We start from the raw sequence: 13678 nt of genomic DNA, 5'->3' as shown, positions 1-13678 counted from the left end.
CAGATAATGGAGAATCATTAAAGGCCTTTGAGTAGAGACTGACACTTGGGAAGAGTCATCTGGGGCCGTCTTTGAGTAGGGGATTGGAACAAGCCAAGGCTTAAGAGACAACTTTCAAGTTCATTCAAAAAATCCAGGTCAGAATTTAAAAGGCCTGAATTTGCCAAGTTGTATTCATCACAAATAGCCTGTAATATTTGCCCAGTACAAATTAAGCCCTCAATTTCTAAGTTAGTTATAATATTATCACTTCTCAGTATTTAACCAAAATAATTCAACGTAGAATTTCAAAGAGATATTTGCACATTTGTGTTCAGTGCAGCATTATTCACAATAACCAAGAGGTGGAAGCAACCCAAATGTTCATGAATAGATGAATAAATAACATCTGGAATATATATATATATATATATATATATATATATATATGCATACAGTAGAATTTTATATTTAAAAAAGAAAATCTTATCACATGCTACCACATGGATGAACTTCAAGGACATTATGCTAAATGAAATAAGTCACAAAAAAAAATAGTGTATGATTCCATTCATATGTAGTTAAAATAGTAGAAAAAGTAGTTAAAATAGTTAAAATCATAGAAAAAGAAAGTGCAGGCATACCACAGAGATATTGCAAGCTCAGTTTTACACCACCAAATATTACAATAAAGTGAATCATACAATTTTTTTGTTTCCTAGTGCACATAGTAATGTTTACACTATACTGTGGCCTATTAAGTGTGCAGTAACATTATGTCTTGCACACTTAATGCACATACCTTAATTTAAAAATGCTTTATTGCTAACAAATGCTAATAATCATCTGAGCCTTCAATGCGTTGTTCTTTTTGCTGGTAGAGGGCCTTTCTTCATTGTCAATGGCTGTTGACTGATCAGGGTGGTTGTTGATGAAGGCTGGGCTTGATGTGGTAATGTCTTAAAATAAGACAATGATGTTTGCCTTATCCATTGACTCTTCATGAAAGATTTCTCTGTAGCATGTCATGCTGTTTGATAGGATTTAAATAAATTTATGGGCACACAGTAGATATTTAGTATTTATGAGGTACAGGAGATATTTTGATGCAGGCATACAGTGTGTGTTTGGTAGCATTTTAACCATAGAACTTTCAAAACTGAAGTGAAATATCTCAAAACCTGCCACTGCTTTATCAACTAAGTTAATGTAATATTCCAAATCCTTTATCATTGTTTCAACAAAGTTCACAGCATTTTAACCAGGAGTAGATTCCATCTCAAAATATCACTTTATTTGCTCTTCCGTGAAAAGCAACTCCTCATCCATTGAAGTTTTATTATGAGACTGCAGAAATTCAGTCATATCTTCAGGCTCTACTTCTAATTCTAGTTATCTTGCAATTTTTATTACATCTTCAGTGCTTTCTTTCACTTAAGTTTGAGCCCCTCAAAGTCATCCATGAGGGTTTGTATTAGTCCATTTGCATTGATATAAAGGAATCCCGGAGGCTGGGTAATTTATAAAGAAAAGAAGTTTACTGTGGCTCATGGTTCTGCAGGCTGTACAGGAAACATGGTGCTGGCATCTTCTTCTGGTGAGGGCTTCAGGAACCTTACAATTGTGGCAGAAAGCAAGAGAGAGAGAAGAAAGGTGCCACATTCTTCTAAACAACCAGATCTCCTGTGAATTCAGAGTGAGAATTCACTTATTACCATGAGGAGGGCACTGAGCCATTCATAAAAAAATCTGTCCTTATGATCCCAACACCTCCCTCCAGGCCCTACTTCCAACAATGAGGATTAAAATTTAACATGAGATTTAGAGAAAATAAAAAACCATATCAGGGTTGGAATTAACTTACTGCAAACTACTGTTAATGTTGATATTTTGACATCCTCCCATGAATCATGAATGTTCTTGATGGCATCTAGAATAGGGAATCCTTTCCAGAAAGTTTTCATTTTACTTCACTCAGATACATCAGAAGAATTCCTATTTATGGCAGCTATAACATTACAAAATATATTTCTTAAATAAGGTAACTTGAAAGTCAAAATGACTCTTTGATCCATGGGCTGCAGAATGAATGTAGTGGTATCAGGCATAAAAACAACATTAATCTCCTTGTACATCTCATCTGAGCTCTTGGGTGACTAGATGCATTGTAAATAAGCTGTAATATTTTGAAAAGAATCTTTTTTATGAGAAGTAAGTCTCAATAGTGGAATCAAAATATTTAGTGAACAATTGAATGATATACTGTCATCTTGGCTTAGTTATTCCATTTATAGAGCATAGAGTAAATTTAGCATAACTCTAGAAACCTTAGTATTTTCAAATGGTAAATGAGCATTGACTTCAATTTAAAGTCACCAGATGCATTAACCCCTTATGAGAGAGTCACCCTGTCCTTTGAAGCTAGGCATTGACTTCTCTCTAGCTGTAAAAAAGCGGGGTGTAGTGGCTCACACTTATAATCCTAGTACTTTGGGATGCCGAGGCAGGCAGATCACGAGGTCAAAAGATCAAGACCATCCTGGCCAACATGGTGAAAACCCATCTCTACTAAAAATACAAAAATTAGCTGGGCATGGTGGCGCACACCTGTAATCCCAGCTACTTGGGAGTCTGAGGCAGGAGAATTGCTTGAACCCAGCAGACAGAGGTTGCAGTGAGCTGAGATCACGCCACTGCATTCCAGCCTGGTAATAGAATGAGACACTGTCTCAAAGAAAAAAAAAAAGTCCTAGGTGGCACCTTCTTCCCATACAAGGCTGGTTGTCTACATTGAAAATCTGTTATTTGTTGTTTAGTATAGCCACCTTATCATTTATCTTTATATCTTCTGAATAACTTGCTGCAACTTCTACTTTAGCACTTGCTGCTTCACCTTGCACTTTTTTTTTTTTTTTTTTTTTTTGAGACGGAGTTTCGCTCTTGTTACCCAGGCTGGAGTGCAATGGCGCGATCTCGGCTCACCGCAACCTCCGCCTCCTGGGTTCAGGCAATTCTCCTGCCTCAGCCTCCTGAGTTGCTGGGATTACAGGCACGCGCCACCATGTCCAGCTAATTTTTTGTATTTTTTTAGTAGAGATGGGGTTTCACCAAGTTGACCAGGATGGTCTCGATCTCTTGACCTTGTGATCCACCCACCTCGGCCTCCCAAAGTGCTGGGATTACAGGCTTGAGCCACCGCACCCGGCCCACCTTGCACTTTTATGTGATGGAGACAGCTTCTTAAACCTCCTCCTAAACCAACCTCTGCTACTTTCCAACTTTTCTTCTGCAGCTTCCTCACCTCTCTCAGCCATCATAGGGCCTTGATCTGGATTGGGATAAAGGGAATGTTGTGGCTGGTCTGATTTTCTATCCAGACCACTAAAACTTTCTCCATATCAGCAATAAGGCTATTTCACTTCCTTGTCATTCTTGTATTTATTGGCGTAGCACTATTAATTTCCTATGAGAACTCTTTGCATTCGCAACTTGCCTATTTGGTGTAAAGAGCCCTAGCTTTTGGTCTGTCTTAGCTTTCAACATGACTTCTTTACTAAGGTTAATCATTTCCAGCTTTTGATTTAAAGTGAGATATGTGACTCTTCCTTTCCCTTGAACACTTAGAGGCCACTATAGGGTTATTAGTTTGCCTAATTTCAATATTGTGTGTCTCGGGAAATAGGAAGGCCCAAGGAGAGAGAAAAACACAGGAGAATGGTCAGTGAAACAGTCAGACACATACATTATTTATCAATTAAGTTTGCCCTCTTATATGGTCATGGTTCATGGTGCCCCAAAAGGAAGTAACGGCAAAGATCACATTATAATGGTGAAAAAATTTGAAAAATTGTGAAAATTACTAAAATGTGACACAGATACAAAAAGAAAGCACGGGTTTTTTAGAAAAACAGCACCAGTAGACTTCCTCGATTCAGGGTTGCCACTAACTTTATATTTGTAGGGGAAAAAGGCCAGTATTTGGTAAGCAGAATAAAATAAAAGTATGCCTATATAAAGATAATTTCCAAGGCCTGGGGGCAAAGGGATGGAGGAATTAGTGATTAATGGGTATAGAATTTCAGTTTTGCAAGATGAAAAAATTCTAGAAGTTTGTTGCACAAAAATGTGAGTGTACTTAAAGTTACTGCACCATACACTTTAAAATGATTAAATTGGTGAACTTAGTGTTATGTTTTTATGACAATAAATAAGTTTTAAATGATTTTCATTTTTGTGTACCCAGGCATGGTACAAATATTGGCTATGGGCCTGGAAATGAATAAGAAATGAATGTTCTCTATCTTCCTGAAACTCAAAATCTAATGAAAACATACAACTGCCTTTTAATATCAAGCAGATTAACAAACGTACAATAATGGAAGACATTTGCGATAAAAGAGTGAAAAAGGGAAAGCAAATTCCACCTGAGAATGGTTTTGGTGGTGGAGGGGGGCGGTGGCTCACGCCTATAATCCCAGCACTTTGGGAGGCCGAGGTGGGTGGATCATGAGGTTAGGAGTTCGAGACCAACTTGACCAACATGCTAAAACCCCCATCTCTACTAAACATACAAAAATTAGCTGGATGTGGTGGTGGGTGCCTATAATCCCAGCTACTCAAGAGGCTGAGGCAGGAAAATTACTTGAATCTGGGAGGTAGAGGTTGCAGTGAGCCAAGATTGCACCACTGCATTACAGCCTGAGTGACGGAGCAAGACTCCATCTCAAAAAAAAAAAAAAAAAAAAAAAAAAAAAGAATGCTTTCAGTCTGGAAGGCCTTGTTGAAAAGGCTCTGAGGGTGTGTATATAGCTAGACACATTTCAACAAATGATTATGATATTTAAGAACGGGGTTAGAGATCAAGCAGAAAAAGAGGCATATGCTTTTCTCTCTCTCTCTCTCTATAGACCTTATTTTTTAGAGCAGTTCTAAGTTTACAAAAAATGGAACAGAAAGTATAGAAAGTTCCCATTCCCATATATTACCCTCTCTCTAACCCTCCTTCCACTTTTTTCAGGTATTAACATCTTCTATTAGTGTGGTACATTTGTTATAATTGATGAGCCATTATTGACTTTTTTTTTTTTTTTGAGACGGAGTTTCGCTCTTGTTACCCAGGCTGGAGTGCAATGGCACGATCTCAGCTCACTGCAACCTCCGCCTCCTGGGTTCAGGCAATTCTCCTGCCTCAGCCTCCTGAGTAGCTGGGATTACAGGCACACGCCACCATGCCCAGCTAATTTTTTGTATTTTTAGTAGAGACAGGGTTTCACCATGTTGACCAGGATGGTCTCGATCTCTTGACCTTGTGATCCACCCGCCTCGACCTCCCAGAGTGCTGGGATTACAGGCTTGAGCCACCGTGCCCGGCCCGTTATTGACATATTATTATTAACTAAGGTTCATGGTTTACATTAGGGCTCACAATTTATGTTGTACAGTTATATGGGTTTTTGACAAATACATAATATCATGTTTCCATCATTACAATAACACACACAATAGTTTCACTGACCTAGAAATCCCTCGTGCTCTACCTATTCATCCCTCTTTCTCCTTCTGAACCTCTGGAATCTACTGATCTTTGTACTGTCTCTGCAGGTTTGCCTTTTCCAGAGTGTTATATGGTTGGAATCATATTGCATACAGTATCGTTGGTCCTATGTATCCACAAGTTATGCATCCTCAGATTCAACCAACTGCTTATAGAAAATATTTGGAAAAATTACAGTATAACAATAAGAAAGAATATAAATATCTCAGTATAACAACTATTTGCATAGCATTTGCAATGTATTAGGTAAGTAAGCTAGAGATGATTTAAAGTATAGTAATTACAGGGATACATCCTTAGAAGTGAATTTTGGTCAACTTTATCATTATGTGAATATCAGAGTGTCGTTCCACAAACCTAGGTAGGATAACCTACTGTGTGCCTAGATTAGATGGTACAGCCTATTGCTCCTAGGTTGTGATTCTGTAAACAGGCCAGGCGTGGTGACTAACATCTGTAATTCCAAAGCTTTCAAAGACCAAGGTAGGAGGATTGCTTGAGGCCAGGAGTTTGAGATCAGCTTGGGCAGCATAGCAAGATATATTTTCTACAAAAAAAAAATTAAAAATTATCTGACACCGTAGAGTGCTATGGTAGCCCCAGCTACTCAGGAGGCTGAGGCAGGAGGATTACTTGAGCCCAGGAGTTGGAGATTACAATGAGCTATGAGTACACCACTGAAACTAGCTAGCTTTTGGGGTACAAATGGATTTTGTTTGCATGGATGAAATATATAATGGTGAAATCTAAGATTTTAGTGTACCCATCACTCAAGTAGTGTACATTGTACCCAATATTTTATTTTCCATCCCTCACTTCCCTCCCACCATCCCCACTTCTGAATCTGCAATGACCATTATATCACTCTGTATGCCTTTGAGTACCCATAGTTTAGCTCCCACTTATAAATGAAAATATACAGTATTTCATTCTCCCCATTCTTGAGTTACTTTACTTAGAGCGATGGCCTCTAGCTCCATCTAAGTTGCTGCAAAAGACATTATTATGTTCCTTTTAGTGGCTGAGTAGTGTTCCATGATGTATATATACCATATTTTTTTTACCCACTCATTGGTTGTTGGGCACTTAGGGTGGTTCCATATCTTTCCAATTGTGAGTTATGCTGCAATAAACATGCATGTGAGTGTCATTATATGATGAATTCTTTTTTTTTTTTTTTTGGGAGGGGGTAAATACCCAGTAGTGGAATTGCTGGATCTAATGGTAGAGCTACTTTTAGTTATTTGAGAAATCTTTACCGTGTTCCATAGAGGTTGTACTAATTTATATTCCCACTAATAGTATATAAGCATTCTCTTTTCACCACATCCATGCCCACATCTATAGTTTTTTGACTTTTTAATAAAGGCCATTATGGCTGGAGTAAGACGGTATCTCTTTGAGGTCTTAATTTGCATTTCCCCAATGATTAGTGATGTGAGCATTTTTTTCATGTGTTTGTTGGCCACTTGTATATCTTCTTTTGAGAAGTGTCTATTCATGTCATTTGCCTTTTGATGGCATTTTTTTCTTGCTGACTTATTTGAGTTTCTTGTTTATTGTAGATATTAGTTCCTTTGACAGCTGCACAGTTTGCAAATATTTTCTCTCATTGTGTGGGTTGTCTGTTTACTCTGATAGTTTTTTTTTTTTCTGTGTAGAAGCTTTTTAGTTTAATTAGGTCCCATTTGTTTATTTTTGTTTTGGTGCATTTGCTTTTGGAGTCTTGGTCATAAATTCTTTCCCTAGATCAGTGTCAAGAAGAGTTTTTTCTTGTCTTTCTTCTAGAATTTTTATGGTTTCAGGCCTTAGATTTAAGTCATGATTAAACCATCTTGAGTCAATTTGTGTACGTGGTGAGAGATAAGGATCTAGTTTAATTCTTCTACATGTGGCTATCCAGTTTTCCCAGCACCATTTACTGAATAAGGTGTCCTTCCTTCAATTTATGTTTCTGTATGCTTTGTCAAGGATCAATTGGTTGTATTTGGCTTTATTTCTGTTTTTTCTATTCTGTTCCATTTGTCTATATATCACTTTTATACCAGTACTATGCTGTTTTGGTTACCATAGACTTGAAGTATAATATGAGATCAGGTAATGTGATGCCTCTAGCTTTGTTCTTTTTTCTCAGTATTGCTTTAGCTATTTGGGCCTTTTTTTTTTTTTTTTTTTTTTTTGGGTGCTATGTGAATTTTGGAGGTTTTTTTTTTCTAGTTCTGTGAAAAATGATGTTGGTATTTTCATAGGAATTGAATTGAGTCTGTAAACTGCTTTGGGCAGTATGGTCATTTTCAAGATATTGATCCTTCTAACCCATGAGCATGGGATGTTTTTCCATTTGTTTGTGTCACCTATGATTTCATTCAGCAGTGTTTTATAGTCAGTCCTATAGAAAGCTTTCACCTCTTTGGGTAAGAATATTCCTAGATATTTTATTTTTTTGCAGCTATTATAAAAGGGATTGAATTCTTAATTTGATTCTCAGCTTGGTCAATGGTTGTGTATAGCATTACTACTGATTTGTGTACATTGATTTTGTAACCAGAAACTTGATTGAATTCTTTTAGCAAATCTAGAAGTCTTTTAGAGGTGATTAGGGTTTTCTAGGTATAGGATCCTATCATTGGCAAACAGATGGTTTGACTTCCTCTTTTACAATTTGAATGCCCTTCATTTTTTTTTCTTGCCTGATTGATCTGACTAGGATCTCTGGTACTGTGTTGAGTAGAAGTGATGCAGGTGGGCATCTTTGTCTTCTTCCAGTTTTCAGAGGGAATGCTTTAAACTTTTCCACACTTGGTATAATGTTGGATTTGCCATATATGGCTTTTGTTATTTTGAGTTATGTCCCTTTCATTCATAGTTTCTTGAGGGTTTCTATCAAAAAGGAATACTAGATTTTATAAAATACTTTTTTCTGCTTCTACTGAGATGATCATATAATTTTTGTTTTCCGTTGTTCATGAGGTGAATCTCATTTGTTGACTTGTATGTGTTGAACCGTTCCTGCATCCCTGGAACGAAATCCACTTGAACATGGTGGATTATCATTTTGACGTTCTGTTGGTTTTGGTTTACCAGCATTTTGTTGAGGATTTTTGCATCTATTTTCATCAGGGATATTGGCGTGTAGTTTTCTTTGTTTGTTATGTCCTTTCCTGGCTTTGGTATCAGGTGGTAATGGCTTCATAGAACTACACACAATTCCCTTTTTCTCAATCTTTTGAAATCGTTTCAGAAGAAATGGTACCAATTCTTCTTTGAATTCCTGGTAGAATTTGGTTGTGAATCCATCTGGTCCTGAGCTTTTTGTTGTTAGCAATTTTGCGTTACTGATTCAATCTTCTTGTTATTGTTCTGTTAAGGATTTTTCTTTCTTCCTGATTCAAGCAGGAAGGGATATAAAAAGGGAGGGTTGAATGTTTCCAGGAATTTATCCATTTTCTCTAGATTTTCTAGTTTGTGTACATCAAGGTGTTCATAGTAGTTTTTAATAATCTCTTATATTTCTGTGGTCTCAGTTGTAATGTGTACATTGTCATTTCCAATTGAACTTGTTTGAATATTGAATTGCTTTTTGCATCTTTTTTGTTTTTGGGATCCTCCACTCATCAGGATGCTCAGCAGCTTGGAGTTCTTCAGCAGATTCTTCTTTCTCTGACTCTGAATCGCTTTCAGAGTCATCTGGACTTTCAGGATCAGGCGAATTATCATTGTCGTCATCATCATCTCCAGCCACATCACCTTCTCCATCATGATCTTCTACGTCACTGAAGCCAAGTCCACAATGTCGCCGATATCTTCCTGATAATTTACTGTCCATTCTTTGCTGATATTGAGATTCCAGTTCTTCATTTATTTTCTTGTCTTCTTCCCCTGTTTGGAAGTGAGATGTTGATTTGTGATCTCCTATAACAAGACGACCAGTATGTTCTTTCTTTCCTACACCCATAAGTCTTGAGAACTTTTGTTTTCTCTCTTCATTACCCAAGTCTGCTGCCTCCCAATTGCTAGATCCCAGATCGTCGTCTGTGGAGGCTGAACGCTTCATGCTCTTCTTTTCTTGGTTGTTCTAGCTAATGGTTTATTTATTTTCTTTATCTTTTCAAAGAACAAACTTTTTGTTGCATTGATCTTTCATATTTTTTTGTTTCAATTTCATTTAGTTCTGTTTTGACCTTTGTTATTTCTGTTTGCCTGCTAGCTTTGGGTTTGATTTGTTCTTGTTTCTCTAATTCCTTGAGGTGTGACATTAGATTGTCAACTTATGATCTTTCAGGCTTTCTGATGTAGAAAGTGCTGCAAGCTTTCCTCTTAGTGCTGCTTTCACTGTATCCCAGAGGTCTTGATAACTTTCATCACTGTTATCATTCATTTCAAATAATTTTTAAATTTCCATCTTGATTCTGTTGTTAACCCCAAAATTATCCAGGAGCAGATTTTTTAATTTCTGTGTATTTATACATTGTTGACAATTCCTTCTAGAGTTGAATTCTAGTTTTATGCCCTGTGATCTGAGAAGATATTAAATAAGATTATGATCTTTTTAAATTCAGCACTATTTCTTGAAAAGACTATCTGAGACATATATTTTTCCTTTGATTTGATATTCAATTGAAGAGGTTTTAAAAGCACTATCGTGATGTTGGCCAAGTTAGTTGTTTACAACTACACACCTCTAGAATTACAACCCAGAGTGGACTTTGCACTGGGTTGGGGAGTAGTACATTAAAAACAGTAGATCTTGCTTTATTTAACAACCTGAAAAGCTCAATCTAATCACACTCTGATTACATAAATTGATATACAATGCTGATTATCTACAGTTCTGTGATGAATCCTTGTATATTATGAATAATTACCCACCAACTTGCATGTTAGATTTTCAAATACTGAATTTACTATAAATGATGGACACTTTGATGCAATGAAAAGGGACATGAGAATGAGACAGAGAGGAATTCTTCCATGCAAATTGACATCTCGATCCCAGCATCAACCCCTTTGCCCCTATAAGAAAGCATGTCAAATTTGAAATACTATCTACCATCACCCAGTCTCAAGCCTGCCTCAGAGACAAAAATTACATTGAGGTTAAAATGAAAAGGCCTTTGATAAGTTTTTCATAAAATATGTATTAAGAGCTACTTACAAATTAAATATTGCTCATTGAAAATATACCCATTTTACCTCTTAATCTAGTTGTTGCTCTTAAAGTCAAAATAAAAGTGCAAAGAGGAGGTTAAATAGCTGTGACAAAATATGCTGGCCAAATTCCTAACTTACTAGCCATTAAGGAGTCCTCTCTCTCTCTCTCTCTCTCTCTCTCTCGTCTCTCGCACACATACATTTTCTTCAGTTTTGAAAGAGGAAATTAAGAAGGTTTGCTATGTGGTTTTAGATTTTTCTAAATGCTTGTTAGATAACTTGCAAATACAACGCTAGTTATACTGTAACTACTTATCTTCATAACGTAATTGTATTATAATCACCCTATTTCTACCTGCCTCACTTTTGCCTCATATGTCATCTCCTCTTCTCTCCCCTCATCCTTATATTTCCTTCTATCAGCTTTTCTTTCAAGGATAGTGCTAAGCCAAAATGCATGTTTTTAACAATTGATAATAAAATACAACCAGGAAAATAACCTATATAACAAAACCAAAAATCTTTAGATCTTCAAAAAAATCAATGTAAACACTTAAATTTATAGGGAAAATTCAATGATTATAAATTATTTTGTAGTTTTCAGTTCACTTTTTTCATTGTCTAAATATAAACCTTTATTTTTCTGAGCTGTGAAATCAGTGTGTGTAAATTTCTTTATGTTATGCCTTGATACTTATTATTTCAAATTTATATCTCTAGAAATCAAATAAATCTACCTTGTTGAAAAATAAACTACATTTTTGGTACATTATGGCCTAGAAACATATTTTGTAGTTTTTGTAACTGCTCCTTGGAAACGTTAATCCTATAGAAGAGTGAAACATTTGTCTGCCATAGTTCTCTCAACACCTTTTTAAAAAGTGGAAAAGCAAGTAAGTCATCTGTTATTTATTTACAGATGATTTAACATATATACATTGGTACTGTGTAGTGAGTCTTTCACCAAGAATTTTGAGGATTTTTCTGTGGTGCTTCATTATTTGTTATTTGTTGTGAGCTAACTTTTAATATAATTTGACTGTTTAATAAGTGAAATCCAGATATGTTGTGTGTTTTAGAATATATATTTTGTACATTATGTGCTTCCACTTAATTCTCTCCCTTCTCATTGCTTGCTTCATTATAGAGTTATGCTTTCAGAAGAATTATAAAACAGCTTGTATAAAATAACAAACTGTATTTTCTAGCATTAAAGGAATGTATAAATCAGAGATATTACATAGGAGTTAAGAACTCAAGCTTTGGAGTCACACATACCTGGGTTAAAACTAGTTACTATGATTAACTAGCTGTGTGATTCTGTGCAAATTGCTTAAACTCTTTGAGCCTCAATATCTTTATTCATAAAATCTGCATAATAGTGCCCATCTGTTGAGATGGTAATAAGAATTAAATGAAATTATGCTCATAAAGAACTTGGTATAGTAATTGGCACCAAGTAAACTCTAAATGAATGTTATATATTGTTATTAGTATATAGGTGTGAAAAGAACCAAAACTAAAAATTTGCCCCAAAACGTTGATGGTGGCTATTTTGGGTGATTACATGGTCAAATTTTGTCTGTCATGTGTAACCTTATTTTTAATTTTTGCTCTATGATGAATATTCATTATGTATTCCAACACATCTGCCAGATACCAGAAATAGTCCAGTGACAACAATAAGTTATTGAGAAACAACAGAAGTTTCTATTATAAGCTTTTTTTTGAAAGCTCCTTAAATAAACACTATATCTTAACAGTTGGCACTGGTTATGATATTAGTAACAATAGTGGAACAATAAGCTTTGGATGGGTAAGGTGCTGCACCTCCTTGTTATAAGGCACACAAAGGATAAAGATGAACTCAGGATGAATAATAATGATTGTGGCCTCTTCCTTTCTGGATAAATACCATGTATTGTGTTCTGAACGCTATATCCAGCACCGACCACTTAGGGTTCCATTGAGATGCAATGAGCCATGCAAAAATCCCTCCCCAGGGATCTTATAATAATGTGCTATAGTCTTCTCTGGAACTGGAAATATACATGGCTCATCTAGGGCAGAATAATCTTCCAGTATATCCTATGGGATGCCTTCATGATACTGATGAGGGGTAGAGCCAGGTGACCAGTGGTACCCTTGCCACCCCCAGCCCTTATTCTTCTACTTTTACCAGGTATTAAGGTGAAATTTTTTGTGGCGGATGATATAATTCACATTATTGACCAGATGATATTAAAAACATATGACCTAGCTGTAAAATGTAAGTTTAAATAGTTTATAGGAGGATATTGAAAAAAAGAGATTGTCTTTTCATTTAAGTTTTTATCATGAAGACCAATTTGTACACGAGGAAGCCTTTAATGTCCTAATGCTCTCATTTAAGAAAAGGACCATTTATTTGCCTCTTTGATATTTTGAAAGATGCCCAAATTGATATTTTAGATTGGAACCTTATTGTTGCAAATATGTATGGATGTGTGTGTGAATTTTGAATAATGGTCTGAAGTTGATAAAGGATAATTCACAAACATTTTAAAAAATTAGTGTATATCCATTTGTTATTGGCCTTGGGGTCACCTTTTGCTTTTCTTTTTTCAGCTTTTTTCTTTTTTCAGCTTGGAACTATTTAATACCGGTGAATAAATGATTGTTTAGAGTACTTTTAAAACTCAGTTTTAATTTTCTTATCTTTTGTTAGTGAATTTATAATTAACAGTTTCTTTTTAACAAGACTTTTTTACTAAAATTTTCTTACCATATGGACTAAAAGTCATAGAAGATTAAATATCACAAGCTGTTTAAAACTGATATGTATTTTATCACTTTGATGTTCTTAATATTCATGATTTTCAAGTTAAACTTTCTCTCTCTCCCTTACTAAAGGCTCATGTTGATGGAGATAAATTGCTGAACAGTTCAAGTAGTTTCTTAACATTCGAACTTGTCAAATATAAATAAGGTCATAGAGAATCATGTTAAATGGAG

Source organism: Saimiri boliviensis, chromosome 10, assembly GCF_048565385.1.
Source record: "Saimiri boliviensis isolate mSaiBol1 chromosome 10, mSaiBol1.pri, whole genome shotgun sequence".
In the NCBI taxonomy this organism is placed as follows: domain Eukaryota; kingdom Metazoa; phylum Chordata; class Mammalia; order Primates; family Cebidae; genus Saimiri; species Saimiri boliviensis.
The sequence above is the reverse complement of the archived record's forward strand: the minus strand, read 5'-3'. Positions refer to the sequence as shown.